Source organism: Papaver somniferum, chromosome 9 (genome assembly GCF_003573695.1).
Source record: "Papaver somniferum cultivar HN1 chromosome 9, ASM357369v1, whole genome shotgun sequence".
Classification (NCBI taxonomy): Eukaryota; Viridiplantae; Streptophyta; class Magnoliopsida; order Ranunculales; family Papaveraceae; genus Papaver; species Papaver somniferum.
In genome coordinates this window covers 181637342-181651222 of record NC_039366.1, presented here as the reverse complement: position 1 = coordinate 181651222, position 13881 = coordinate 181637342, and the positions used below count along the sequence as shown (strand labels likewise).

Here is a 13881-nt window from a genome sequence, read left to right as displayed (position 1 = left end):
TTGTTTTGTGGGTTACCATGAACATACTGAGTGGATCAATCGGGAGATTTTTGCGCGCCTAATAATATATAACTTGTGAATTTACCACCGTTAAAAGAAATTAACACATGAAGAACAAGGAAAAGACATCAATGAATAATTTAGAACTTACCCTATCATACGCTTTTCTAGCGAAACTCTCTGTACCATTGGTATGGTTCAGAGCTTGTGCCTTCCGCGCAACCCTTGATTTCTCAGATGCAGCCAACAATTAAATATAAAAATGAAAATTAAGAGACACTCCTAACTTCACCAAAAATATAGCTTTTCACAGTTTCTTAAAATTGAGATACTAATCATTATGTGGTGGAACAGATGATTGTCGTCTAACATGTTCTGCATCATCCAACAACAATGATCGTTTTGCTTGAATTAAACTTCGGGGCCTTTGACGACTGGCTGCTTGTAATGCAGTATCTATCACTGGCTGCCTTCTCTTTAATGGCCTTTGAGGAGTTGTTAGTACGGCAGCAGGTCGCTTTCTCGACTTTGATATATTTAAAGATGGACCACCAATAGCTGCAGCAACTCATAGACAAAAAGATTAGATATGGATAACAAATGAAATGGTACAATAAACAAAATAAGGGAGGAACTACAAGAAAGGGGAAGAAATATTGTTACCGTTTACAGATCGCATATTAGTTGGATCCTTTTCTCATGTTGGGGGGAGGAAGAGTACTGCGGAGTGGTCATGGGATCACCACGGGAAACTTGTTTCGCGAGACCACTTCTACTTCTAATCATTTTTTAAAACAAAAATCAGGAAAATCACTCAACAAGCTAAAACTTCACAAGTTTACCAACACCCAAAACTAACAAGGGCATAAATGAACTTCATAGAAGAAAAAAAATAATGCATGAAACGTAAGGTAAATCAAAGGAAACTAGGGTTCTTCCTTTATAAGAAAGGTACAAGACATAGTTACAAAGAACAAAAAAAAAATATAAAAAAAAAAACACACACACAAGGTTAATGGAAGATTCCATCCAACCCAAACACAAATGTAAGATAAAATTAAATAAAGCATGAAAATAGATAACATCAAGAGAATAAAAAAAGAAAAAAAAAAACTCTTTCTAGCCATTTCTGAAAACAACTATCAAGGAAATCACCCAACAACCAAAACTTACAGCAAGGGTATACATGAAATTGACAAGGTATATATGAAATTGCCAGAAAAAAAATCCATGAAACAAAGGATTTAGGGTTCTTCCTTTCTTTAACAAGGAAGAAAGTTACATAAAAAAAAGAAAAAAAAAAGAAAGAGGTTAATGGAGGATCCAATCCAACCAAAAAACAAATGTAAAAGAGAATTAAACAAAGCTTAAAGCACCAAAAAGGACGACATCAAAAAAAAATTAAAAAAAAAAAAAAAAAACTTTGATTAATCCCCAAATTGAACCCTAGGTAGTGGATTTGAAATCTTAAAATAAAATACATGCCTGTTCAAAATGAGACCCCTAAGCTTAAAATCAAAGCTTAAAGTAGCAAAAAGACAACTTCAAAGACTAAAAACAAAAATTAAAATTAATACTTTTGATGAATCCCAAAATTAAACCTAGCCAGTGAATCTAAAAGCTTAAAATCAAAGGTATGCATGCTCAAAAAGAAAACATGAACTTAAAATCGAAGTAAAGAACAATGATTTACCCAAGAATTTAGTGTACGATGAAGAGAAACCCTCGATTGTCCTGCAGCCGCTGCTACTAAACATAAAAGAGAGAGAACGAACTTAAAAATGTGAAGAAGAAACCCTAGCTTCTAACTTATACGACTCACACGGGTGAGAATATAGTTTATAACTTTTGTTCCCATTTCACATGGGGTGGAAACAAATTTATTCGGGGAGATTTCTTTATTTTATTAAGATATTTTGTACTGAGTGGATATTGGCGCCGAGAGTTCCCGCTCGGGGAAATTAACAAAATTTGAACCAACTTTTTTTTTTTGGCATGTGAGTAAGAAGTTGGGGGAAAGTTGGGCTCGCCAAATTACCAAAATTTGAACCAAATTTTGATTGGTACATGTTGGAAAAATTTTCCACTCATCCAAATTATTAAAATTTAAACAAAATGTTATTTATCATGTGAATCACATGTCGGGGTAATTTGCGGCTCAACAAAATGTTCCAAGCCTACGATTGGCGACCAGAAAAAATGACGACGAAGTCAGACTAACGTTTAGGTGGGGAAAAAACTGATATGATACAAATCAACACATACATGAGGATACCGGCCACAGGATGCTCCATATTTTTTCCGCATTTTAATTCATTTTATAGTATAAATTGAGTGGATATAAAATTATGAAACATTCTTAAGTTAAACATAGTGATTTTATGGTTTTTCATATTTAGTACAAGCATTTTATGACTTTTTATTTATGTGGGAATAAATGGGATGTCCCTATATCCCTTCGCACACAAATCGGCTAATGTGCAAAAATGTGGGCACAAATCAGAAGTGTAAAACGTAAATTTGATTGAATATTATATTTGATCAAATTTGGATTATTCGTCGGTCCAGTTTCTTGAATTTTAATTGATGAATTCTTTTTAATTTTAGGGTTCTCATTTCTATGAATTGTAGATAGGGGAGGAGCCAGGATTTGTAAAGAAAGTGTGCAAATGAAAAAATATACCACTAAAACAGAGAAAACTAAAAAAAAATATCATTACACATGAAAAAATTAGAAATACCTAATAGCGTATCACAGGGTTGTGAGACAGAATATGACAACTCTACCTTCTTGTTGTGTGAAACAACATATAAAAGGGTTTGTTTAAGGTTTCAGAGAAAATTTCGATGGAATCTTACTTGTAAATAGGTGGATTCATCGTTCTTACGAAGTTTCCGAATTATAGTAGTCCACACCCGGCTAGGTTTCGAGCTCTGAGCCACATTCTTTCTCGAAGTCGCCAAAAAATGGTTTGTTTAAGGTTCGAAGAATAATTCGATGGAATCTTACTTGTAAATGGGTGGATTCATCGTTCTTATGAAGTCTCTGACTTATAGTAGTCCACTCCCAGCTAGGTTTCGAACTCGGAGCCACTTTCGTTCTCGAAGTTGCCGGAAAAGGATTTGTCTAAGGTTTCAGAGAATATTTTGATTGAGTCTTACTTGTAAATAGGTGGATTCATCGTTCTTACGAAGTTTCTGAGTTATAGTGGTCCACTCCCGGCCAGGTTTCGAACTCGGAGCCACTTTCTTTCTCGAAGTCGCCAGAAAAGGGTTTGTCTTAGGTTTCAAAGAATATTTCGATGAAATCTTACTTGTAAATAGGTGGATTCATCGTTCTTACGAAGTCTCTGACTTATAGTAGTCCACTCCCGGCTAGGTTTCGAACTCGGAGCCACTTTCGTTCTCGAAGTCGCCGGAAAAGGATTTGACTAAGGTTTCAGAGAATATTTTGATGGAGTCTTACTTGTAAATAGGTGGATTCATTGTTCTTACGAAGTTTCTGAGTTATAGTGGTCCACTCCCGGCCAAGTTTCGAACTCGGAGCCACTTTCTTTCTCAAAGTCGCCAGAAAAGGGTTTGTCTTAGGTTTCAAAGAATATTTCGATGAAATCTTACTTGTAAATAGGTGGATTCATCGTTCTTACGAAGTCTCCAACTTATAGTAGTCCACTCCCGTCCAGGTTTCGAACTCGGAGCCACTTTCGTTCTCGAAGTCGCCGGAATAGGATTTGTTTAAGGTTTCAGAGAATATTTCGATGAAATCTTACTTGTAAATAGGTTTATTCATCATTCTTACGAAGTTTCTGAGTTATAGTGGTCCACTCTCGGCCAAGTTTCGAACTCGGAGCCACTTTCTTTCTCGAAGTCGCCATAAAAGGGTTTGCCTAAGGTTTCAAAGAATATTTCGATGGAATCTTACTTGTAAATAGGTGGATTCATCGTTCTTACGAAGTCTCTGACTTATAGTAGTCCACTCCCGGCCAGGTTTCGAACTCGGAGCCACTTTCGTTCTCGAAGTCGCCGGAATAGGATTTGTTTAAGGTTTCAGAGAATATTTCGATGGAATCTTACTTGTAAATGGGTTTATTCATCATTCTTACGAAGTTTCTGACTTATAGTAGTCCACTCCCGCCCAGGTTTCGAACTCGGAGCCACTTTCTTTCTCGAAGTCGCCAGAAAAGGGTTTGCCTAAGGTTTCAGAGAATATTTCGATGAAATCTTACTTGTAAATGGGTGGATTCATCGTTCTTATAAAGTCTCTGACTTATAGTAGTCCACTCCCGGCCAGGTTTCGAACTCGGAGCCACTTTCTTTCTCGAAGTCGTCGGAAAAGGATTTGTTCAAGGTTCCAGAGAATATTTTGATGGAATCTTACTTGTAAATGGTGGATTCATCGTTCTTACGAAGATTTTGACTTAAAAACCGCAATTATATCGGGTTCGGCTTGGCGGGTCGGTTCTTATGCAGCTCTATTTCATTGGTCCTTCATTTAGAATCATTTCTAATCCATCACTCTTACTCAATGTCGGTCAGTCTCACTCAATTTCCCTCAGATTACTTTGGTTTCTCTAGTATATATTATTTTAATTGAATATATTGTCATCGACCTTAGTCAATTTCACCCGTTATCTATCGATCACGGTCTTATCCCATATTGCTCGACTTTGCTCGATTTCTCCTTGATTCCAAGGGTTGTGTGGTTACCTATTGATCCAAACTAAATTTCAATTGGTTTTCCTTAGTTTCACTTATTTTCTGCCAACCTATTGTTTTTTTTTTTTAGAATCAATCTCACTTGTTGCCAATCCGCCTCACTCAATTTTTCCATAATTCTATTAGTTTCTCCAGTTAGCAACCATCTTAGCGGAATGTCCATCGACCTTGGTAAATTTCATTTGTGATCTATCAATTTTGTTACTATCACTCAACCTCACTCAATTTTAATTGAATTCAACTGGTTCATACGGTTATCCGTCAATTCAAGCCGAATGTCCGTTAACCTCGCTCACATGTTATTCAAAAGTATTGTTTTTCAATAACCCTTCAACTTGGATTCTTCGTCGGCCCCTCACGTGTAATCAGTCTCCTGGAAATTTGGACCAAAAATGGGGAATCCTTACGTGATGAGAATTTGTATTTAGAGAATGAACCGATAATGAAAGAGATTCTAACATTCCAAAAAAGTATTTTCAACTTACAATAAACTATGAATTTTATCGGTTTCCCCTTCTCCCATAAACTCTCTTAATTGCATTATCCACTAACATTTTGCTACTCAACTTACCTTAACTTTACTCAATTTCTTGTTATTTTTTGATACTTAGTACTATAATTTAGAGATCAATTAGCGATGCAAATCACACAAGATGCTTCCCACACTAGAGATACCAATTATGATCCTCATGATGCATATCTAGCCAATTGAAAACACCAAAGCTACCAGATATGATCCGCATGATATATTCAGCCAATAGGAAACAATGATCTTTAATCGTATGGCTATAAACGCAAAACACAAGCAAGGATTCAGATTACTACCTTATCCAACGGTGCCAAAACTACAGCTCTTATGTGGCGCGAAAACATCTTAGGGTATACGAATTGGCGGGAATGTTGGCGCTTTTTTTGGGTGAAATCTAAAATTCATGTTTGGTAAATCTAGAATTGAAACCCTGAGGCAGAAACTCTCTCCTTCTCTCTCATTTGGAACCTTTTCACAGCTTCTATCTCACCTCTCTTTCTTTCTTTCTTTCTGTGTCTCAATTTCTGTAAAAAAACTCCGATCCATCACATATCTTATGAAGTAAAATAAAAAGTAAAACTTGTTTCCTGAATTAAACCTCAAATCCGTAACATCTCTAGTTCACAGTTTGAAAGGAACTCGAATCCCTCGTTTCTCTCTCAGAAATTGAAAAGGGAATGACGCGGCCGTTACAGTTTTAGGTTTGTTCTGATTTCTCTTTTTATTCCCTTGAGAAAGTTTTGATGCTATATATTGTTCAGATCCAGGGTTTTATCAGTATGGGATTTGTTTGATTTTTGGATTTCTTGAGCGGTTCATTTAATTTTGGGGTTTTAATCAATTTATTACTTCGATTTTGTCCGGTTACTGTTGACAATTGATTGATTCAAAATTCTTTTCAGTAAAAATTGTTTCTTTTACCAAGAATTTATCAAGATTTAGTAAGCTAGATATTTCACCTGTTTACTTAAATCTCTTTGGGCGTGCTCGTTTTATTTAGTTTTTATACAGGCTTGTATCTTTCTCTATTAGATGTTTTCTTCGTTTATTTTACTTTTCTTAGATAGACTTTCATTGAATTAAGGAACAAAATTGATTTTCTTCAAAGTGGGATTTCATTCAATTGAAATCTGGGTTGAGTTTTAGAATTGTCTGTTCATGTAATAGGGGAAATTTGAGATTTTTAGAAGTGGGTAGTGATGGAGTTGAGCTTAACAAATTGGGCTTTCTGTGTATTACAAATTTGTTACTACCCAAATTAAAATCCCTGTGAATTTTAATCGTTTGGGTATTGCTTTTTCGGTTGTGATTGCTTAGTCATTGTCTTATGAATCGCTGCTTTGGGTTCTGATTAGAAGAAATTTTTATTTAACAAATATGTGATTTATGTTGTTCCAGTCGGGCATCCATGTGGGTAACAGTAGTCTGGTTTTCTTTCTGTTGCAATACGAGAGAGTTTGTCAAAGTAAAGGATGATTGTGATGCCTACCATTATGCTGAAAAGTGACAAGCGTTTTATGTTGTTTGAGTCATAATTGAGATATGAGAGGGTTTGTGAAAGAAAAGGCTCATTCTTATGCTCACCATTAGGCATTATGCTTTGGTATATTTTTTTGCTCAGTGTGTTTATTTGAAGCCTGTTTAGGTATGGGATAACATTTGTGAACTATACCATTTCTATGCGAATCCATTGGATTCAGTTGCTGGTTCATCTTCATTTGTATGTGATAATGAAGTACCATGACTGTCAACTGTTTTTTCAGGGATCCTACCTTTACTCACTTGTTGCTAGTTGGAATATTTTTATTATAATTGACCTTGCTCTATTTTTTTTTACAGTACACTGCCCTCAAGCCGTTGGGAGACACAGGCCCTTGGGAGACAGGGTGCTTGTTGTAACCAAGACAGCAGAGCAGAAGACCACAGGTGGTATTCAGTCGCCTTCTACCGCTCAGACTAAGCCACAAGGAAGTGAGTTCCTTTTTATTGAGAAGGGTAAGACCGTCGGAAAGTCCCAACTCGATGTTAGTGTGAAGGTAATGATTAACTCAGCTAAGGGTATTTATCTTCTGTGTGTCTATGGTTTTGAATTGACATTAACAATTGTAAGATGATTTGTTGGTAGACTGGTGCTCAAGTCATTTACTCCAAATACGCCGGAACTGAGTGGACTTGAATGGAGTAAGCCATATTTTATTGAATGACGATGGCATTGTTGGTATTCTCGAGACCGAAGATGTCAAGGATTTTAAGCCCCTGAGCGAACACGTGTTAATTAACGTCTGTTCCCACTTTACATAGTCAGATTCTTCATAAATCTAGAGAAATTTAAGGTGTCGATATAAGTAAAGAATGGCTTGGGAGAGTAATAAATTGGGAAAACAATTGCAGGGAAATTTTACAGGGGAGGGTTGGACCTTGCACTATGAGGCACCATAGTAGTATTGGGTTCATGTGAACATGGTTTCTTTTACCTAAGCAGGCAATATTTTAGATTGGGGTTGTTACTCGTTGCATTATTTTGGTTGTAGTATAATTTGTGATTACATATTTGAGTGATTTCCTATTTAATAGTGGTTCTTACACATGATTGTGTTCAGGTTGAGGAGGCCGAGAAGGAAACTGCTGGTGGGTTACTTCTAACAGAGGATAGCAAGGAGAAGCCCTCCATTGGAACGGTAAGAAAACTTCTGTTTTATGGGTTTGAGTTACACATGCATTACCTGCTAGGTTCATCTCAGTCAATATCCATGTACGTCCTACCTTTGAGCTGTGTACAAATGTCCATTTAGAGTGCTTCAGAGTATACAATTGAATTGTACAAATTCTTATATAGGTATATCAGTTTGTCCTTTCTTTGTACATGTACTATGTAAGCTGATGTGACCTGTGCCATTAGAAGCAATAGCCATGATAATTTTACACCTATCTTGACATTTACTTAGGCAATTCCCCTCTATGTTTTTTTTTATCATAGTTTGTCCATCATGAGTAGTCACTGTGTTCTTATAATTCTGCAGATAAAAGGTCCTTCATTTCAGAGTTTACAAACACGAATGCAACACCTGAAAAACAAATCAAGCCATCAAAGAAGTAAGTCATGCATATCTCTTTTAACCTTGCATAATGATTATTTGGTTAGTTATTCAGGAATATCAATTTGGTGACTAACGGGGAACTCATAAGAACATGTGTAACTTCAGTTCAGGGTAAATACTCATATTGATTCATCTTTAAAATACAACCTATTTAACAAGACAAGGAGTTCAATCATAAGTGTTCTGTATTCACCTAGTTGCCGTAAACCATGAATCTAATGTCGGGTCTTTACAAAAGTTCGAAGATTGGTTCTGCTAGATCATTTCTGCAGACCGACATTTCTTTTTCTTTTTATTTTCTTTCTTGATTGGAAAAACCTGCGGTCTTCTCAGCACCTTGCTTGTCACTAGTATATGCGCATACCCATTTTACGAATCTTGCTATAGTCACCATCTTGCATAATCTGTATATACTCACAAGGCATAACTAGTATTCATTTCTGCTTAAAGGTCTGGACCTGAATCAGAAGTAATTCAATTGCAGCGAGAGCTTCAAAAAAGCCTTCCGACCAACTTGGGGTGTGTCACTCTCTCATAGTTCTTATTTCTGCTTCTGTTATCTGTTGTGTTTTCATATTTTAACTTTATGTATGCGTAATGACCCTTGTCATTCTGTTTTGCATTAATATGAGCAGTTTCAAACGGAGCTACAAAAAGCTGTTGGAGGAGAAGAAAGTGGGGAGAAGCAATAATGCTTGCAAGCAAGTCATTATCTACACAAATATGGAAGTGTGTTGAGTGATAGAATAAATGACTTGTACTAGTGTGAATTTTGAGTTTTTATTAGTGCTTCTCGGATTTTGAACATAAGTGTCGATTGAATTCAGCTGTAAGTTGGATTAAGTGTAACTTGACACAAACAATTGTTTAGGGGAGAATTTGAATTACGATTGGGTGTATATCTATTGGATTAAATTCATTGTTTTTTTCGAACCCTTATGCAGGATGATTAGTAAACTGTCCAACCAATGAGCTAAGCTAGCTACATGCTCGTGATCTCTTCTGATTTGGTGATTCTAAACTTGGTTGCTGAGACAGGTTTGACCGACCAAAATTTATTTTGACTTGCTGGTCTGTGGTCGCTTGACGTAAATAGTTACTAACCTACTATGGCACTCGCTATACAGAACTTGGAAAAAGTACTTGAACAACCAAAAAAATTATTTGGTAGCTAAGAAGTAGCGGTAACAGGTTAGCAACCACCAAAACTTATGGTAGTCGGAATTTTGGTTGCTCGACTGCTAAAGCGACCAAAATTTTGGGCTCTTGCTAAGATTTTGGTTGCTCAAACCAAGTTTTCTTGTAGTGCCTCCAATTGAAGTAGCTTCTCAAAGAGTTGTTAACCCAACTTTTAAGAAATTACCTCACTTAGGATTGGAGTTGTGTGCTTCCAAAGTTTTAACGGATTATTTTGCTTCTAAGTATCCACCACTTGATGTGTTTGATTCGAGCATTGTGCAGGTTCACAAAGCTGAGGAACCCTTTGAGGTCCCCGAATTCTATGTTCTTTATCCACTTCCGAGTGTAGAAAGGACTAAGTGCGTGGGAAACTTCAATAAAGTGATAGCTTCAATATTTATCTTTTGTGATAATGTTTTTGTGAAGCTATTATTTGAATTGCAGATTGTTATTTGGAACGACTACCAAATTTTCAGATTATTGGTATATGGACGATAACAATAACGTCGGGCTTTGACGACGTTAAACCAAGCGCTAAATGGGAGGCAACCCATCGGTTTTGTATCTCTATTCCTTTTGTTTTTTAATTTTTTTAGTTTTTCATATCATATCTTGCATTCCCATCTTAAATTTTACAAAATCCTATATCTATAATGAAAGTTTTGATGAATTCTCGTCAGAAAATTCTGACTGCGAACTTGTTACGAAAATAGCTCTCGAGACTTCATACGGAGTCCGATTTGAGTGGTTGAGCCCAACTTTTAAAGATGACAGACTCATCTTTCTTTTACAAAAATAAAATATGAATTCGGAGTTTGTTAAGTTGGAGCGATTGGCCTGGACATTTGAGTTTCGGCATTTTTCCAGAACTTTTTCAGATTGCATGTCTGTCAGTCCAGAGGCCATAAAAGTCAGACCGTTTATAGAAACACTGTTCCCTTTCGAAACCTCATATAAAAGATGTAGGCGAACAACTTTCGCTTAGAATGTTTTTCCTAGTTCCCTACCCATTTGTACAGGTTTTTGAGTTTTTCAGGGTTGTTATGTCAGAAATCAGAATTTTCGGTTTTGAATATTGAGGACAATGTTGAGTTTAAGTGTGGGGGAGTAGTTAAGCATGTTTGGTTTGCATGTAAAATAAATAATAATACTCTTTAATTTCTTGCATTCTTGAGACTTCATCTTTTAGAGTTAATTATGAGCTATTCAGGATGACACTTGAAACCTTTTTAGGTTGAAACAGTTCTTACGACTATAGATTAAGTTCCATTTATTTCAATCCTTAAATATATATACGTTCATAATTGAATGAGAAACTAAGCTATGGTAGTCATTTGAAAGATTCATCCTCGCAATTAATCATTACTGAATCACTTTCTTTTTATTTTTGCAGTTTTATGTTTCTCTAAAGTGATTTGGTGGGATCCTGATACTGCTGTGGATGTTGTAGCAAGGTAATCCTTGGTTGAGTTTATATAATATCCACATAAGAAAATTGTCTTACACTCATAAAGAGTGAGCCGAAAAAAATAAAAAAAAAAGAACAAGAGGTTCTTCCACTTTAGGGTTTCGCAGCTAGGGTTTTTATATGGGTTTTTGATTAGCCATGGTGAGAACAAGAGGTTCTTCCACTTCGTACAACATCTAGGGTTCTGAATCTTCAGAAGAGACACACTTCCATTGCTCATTCTCTGGTTTCGATGGTTGCTCTGACGGTGTTCGAGGAAGAGGCTATACCAAAGGTTCATTACTAACACATCTGCGTGATAAGCATTACCCCAATGTAGAGTGCAAAGCTGTTTGCCGTGGCAGGATCAGCAACAACAGTAAAGTCTACAAAACTTGGGAAGATGTCTTGCGTCAATTGAAGATGTGGATGTGTACAGACTGTATGCGACTACAGGTTTGGAGGAGTTCTTGCAGGTTACATCCAGGGGACGTAACTAAAGGTCCGTTCAATGGAGTTGGGGTTGATTTCCTGATTCATAACATCCCCTGCCCTGTGGATGTACCTACCTGTGACAGTCCATCTCACATCATTCCTACATCTGATTCCCTTCCTTGTTTGAGCTTGGAATTGCTGGATACCGTGCTTCGCCAACAAATCAAAACTGTGTCCAGCATACCAGCTAAATGTAAACTTTTCTTTGCGAGAAATTTCAACTCGGCAATACAGAAAGTCATCCATAACCCTAAGGATATCACATTGTGGATTCAACTTCTGCTTTTCCCAGTCTGTGTACTTCATACCTACATCCCAACGAGTAGCAAAGAAGAACAGTCTGGCAGCAGGAAGAAGTTGCAGATAACATCCATCAATAATGCCTTGTTGATGTGGTCTAACAACCAACGGTGTATCACTCTGGTTAATCGAGTTCTGGAAGAGCATAAAGCCTGGCTAGAAGAGCTGCTGAAGATCAAGAGGAAAAAATACGATAGTCAGGAAGCCAAAAACGTGTGTCTTTGTCGTAAGAAGATGAGCCATGGAATGTACACAGCAGCCATACGTACCCTTACGTCCAGTGGGGTTGCTCCTTCCAATTCTGGCACATTGGAAGAACTACGTGATGAGTGCCAAATATTGTATATATTTATCCCTTTTTGTTGGCATTTAACTCATCTTTTGTGCATTAATTCTACATTTTATCCCATATTCTGCATTTTCTTTGTTTTCAAGAATAAATATTTTTATTAACTAATTTTGCATTTTTAGGTAATAAATAAAGTTCGGATGACTTGCGGAGCAAAAAGAGCAGAAAAGTAGTGAAAAGCCGGGAGAAATCACGCAAGGAAGCCGCGAAGAATGGTGCGCACAACCTCATTTTCTACACACAAAAACGCCTCCATTCTCAGCCATCAGATCAGTTCTCAGAAGCATCCGATGGTCGCTCCTTCATAGAGCATCAAAATCTGAAGTCTCTGCCAAGCACCACAGCGCTGAAATTCCAAGCCTTCAGATTAGATGGTAGTTGAATCCAACGGATGCTCCCTTGCTGTTCATCAAAGTTTGATATCTCCGCCTTACACTACAGCACCTAACCTAATCTAGCACCGTTCGTTTCGTTGTATCCCTTCATCCGACGGTCGCTCCTCGCTTGCCTCCGCATCACCGTCCGATCTACCTACCAGCTCCACATCTCACGGCTTAGTCTCGCTTCTTTGCCTGTTCATCAAATATCGATACTTCCGGTTAACACTACAACACCTAACCTCGATCTTCGCCGTTGATTTTGTTGTATCAAAGCATCCGACGGTCGCTACCAGCCTCTTCAGGGGTAGCCATCCGATTCACCTAACAGCTTCGCATCCAGTGACTTAGATTCGCCAACATCGAAATTTGATATCCCGCCTCATACACTAGCAACCTATACCTATACCCTAAACTATCGACCCATTCTTCTCCTCTTTCTTTCTTCTTCTCCCCCACTCCTCTGCAGAAACCACCGTACACCACCACCTTCTCCACCTCTGTCACCACCATCTCTACCACCTAACCTCCACCAAATCACCTTACAAACGCAACCCACCTTCACCACCAACTATCCATGATGATTTTCGATCCCTTCATCAACATCACACGACCTCAGTGACGTGTGGAATTGGTGAGAGTGATTGCATGTCATCAATCGAGGACAACAAGGCTATGGAGAGGTAGAGAAAGAGAATTGGCATCATGGGTTGCGACTATCACGATGGATTAGGTAATTGAGACAACCTAATTTTTATTTTTTGTAATTTGGGGAAGAACAAACCCTAATTTTGGGGGAATTAGGTATTTAGGGAAATTGAAGCCTGTAACTATAAATAGAGAATGGGTGTGGTGTAGAAAGGTATGCTGGACTAGCCAGTGTCCAGGACTGTGAAGTTCTGTTAATGTTTAATTTTAAATTTCAAGTTCAATTTAAGTTAATTTTCAATTTCTGTTTCATGTTTAATTCCATGTTCATTTAATTTATGTTTGTTTCTAATTTCAATTTGGTTTTGTGTTTAATGTTAGTTCACTGTTATGTCAGTTTTGTGTTTAATGTTTAGTTTTGTGCTTAATGTTAGTTCACTGTTAGTGCCATGTTTAGTTCATTGTTGTTTTAATTCACTGTCAAGAAGTGATGGAATGTTAGGTTAGAGCTTTGAAGCATTGTTTTGATTGTGCAATGGAAGAAATCAGTGCTCATAGCAAGCTGATTATCTTGCCATTCCATTTTTGTATGCTTAGGATGCAATGTGTTGATTGAGCATTGGGAGAAATTAGTGCTCATAGCAAGCTAATTCTCTTCCCATTCTATTTGTATGCCTGTATTCTTCCCTTGGCCTTGCATTGTCACCATTTCAGTTTCACTATCATCCCTGCCCTTGGCTTAG

At 37.2% G+C, this 13881-nt stretch overlaps 1 long non-coding RNA gene and 1 pseudogene across 1 annotated transcript; both read left to right on the top strand.

The window, feature by feature from the left end:
* The first annotated feature begins 6985 nt into the window (after nt 1–6985).
* Nucleotides 6986–8126, top strand: LOC113312949 (annotated as a pseudogene).
* A 154-nt stretch (nt 8127–8280) lies between these two features.
* LOC113313406 lies at nt 8281–8836 on the top strand. Its single transcript, XR_003341824.1, has 2 exons — nt 8281–8338; nt 8794–8836. It is a non-coding gene; the product is annotated as an uncharacterized LOC113313406 (long non-coding RNA).
* The last annotated feature ends 5045 nt before the right edge of the window (nt 8837–13881 follow it).